Genomic DNA, 1,788 nt, shown 5'->3' with positions numbered 1-1,788 from the left:
TATGCTGCGCAGGTGTAGATAGGGACTTCATATATATGTGCACTTATTTGAAATGTACTCTTTGGAGCTGGGTTTGAGCCATCCATGGTCTGGATTCATGATCTATCAGGTATCCTGAAGTCAGTAAATTCTCCAAGGGGTCTGTGAGACAGGAAGTACAAAGAGGGCGGGACAGACCTAGTGCAGAAAGGGTGGTGGGATGCTGAGGCTGGAGTGTGTATTCCCCTGGCTCCTGAACCCCCTCAGATCCCACCACTTTCTGGCATTGGTCCTTCCAAGCACAGGGAAGCGGCTCATTAAGCCTCCACTGAAGTTAGGAAGTTGAAATGTGGAGGAGGGGACTGGGATAAAAGTGAATTGGCAACATGGCTAAATTGATACCAAGAAGCAGGGTGGGGACAGTCACTGCAAACCAGCATTTTAATGGAAGGTCCCAAGAGGCCAGGTGGGATTTTCCTAAGAATCAAATGCTGAGCCCAGCCCACCGAGCAATGCAGATGCCTCAGTTCAGGCAGGAGCAGCACTCTCTAAGTCAGGTCATGGTTGAGGTGGCAGCTGACCTGTTTGCTGGCTCTCTGAGTGGCCACCACCCCTTTAAGTTGGAAAGAGTTTATTTCAGGATTAACAGAAGGAATCTCCTGCTGGGAGCAATTTTGTGGAGCTTAACTTTGGTGTTCATAGCAGAGAATGAAAATATCATCAAGAAAGTGTGCGAGGAGTTCTTGGAAAGGGAAGAGCAAAAGGGGAGTCGGGAGATGTGGAGAAGCTGCCTGACCCCATGGGATCACCACTGTGAAGCTCAGCAGCCTCCCTGACCCTTGGCCACCCAAGTGACCCTCCAGGCTTTCTGCTCCGGTTCCACATGCTCCACTCATGCACCGTGCATTATGCATCATGCCCTGAGACCTGGAACCCCTTCCTTATAGCTCAGAAACCTCAAACCACCAGCTACCGGGACCTTGCCCAGTTCAGGTCAGTCCATGAGCAAGGAGTTGGCCTGGCCTGACCAGGGGCCTGGGGATGGATGTTGGATGGGGACTTCACATATGGTCCCTACTCAATGGAGCAGGGAGGGAACCAGTGCTTTGGGGACACCTCCTTTGTATCAGGCACTGAGCCATGGGTATTAGCCATGTTGGTTCCCTGAATCTTTACAAAAACCCTGCAAGGAAGTAGCCTGTTTTCCTTTGTTTACACAGGAGAACAGGCTCAGAAAGGTTAAGTTATATGCCAAGTTCACACAACTAGTGAGGGCAGAGACAGCATGCAAGTAGACATTTCTTCAGGTTCCACAACCTGTGCTCTGCAGTCCCTCTGCCTCCTGAGCAGAAAGGAGGTTCAGCTCTTTCCCTGATCCAAGGAGCAGGTGCCAGTGTCTCCCAGGAGGACCCAGGCCCAAATGCCCACCCCCCACCCTCCCCGAGTTCTTCCTGACCTCAGGCAAGCTGTGTGACCTTTCTGAGCCTCAATTTCCTGCCTGGATAAAGGGGCCAGTGCACTCTCCTTCCCCAATCAGGGCTGCGAATGTGAGGTGAGAGCTGGTGTCAAAAGCTCTTGGCTTTTGAGAACAACCAGCACTCACCTGCCAGCAAGTTCACTCCTCCTCCTCCCATGTGCACCCGGGGCCTCTCAGGGAGAATATTGATCCCCAATCATTCTGGGCTTGAACTGATCAAGATCTCACTAGCCAGCCACAGGAAAGTCATTTACAATTCCTTTCAGAGTCTGGTCGCTGTGGGAAGGATGGGGGAAAATCAGCCTAGGAGGCCAAACATTTTTGTGTTTGCC

This window comes from Plecotus auritus, assembly GCF_963455305.1.
Source record: "Plecotus auritus genome assembly, chromosome: 9".
Taxonomy (NCBI): Eukaryota; Metazoa; Chordata; class Mammalia; order Chiroptera; family Vespertilionidae; genus Plecotus; species Plecotus auritus.
The sequence above is the reverse complement of the archived record's forward strand: the minus strand, read 5'-3'. Positions refer to the sequence as shown.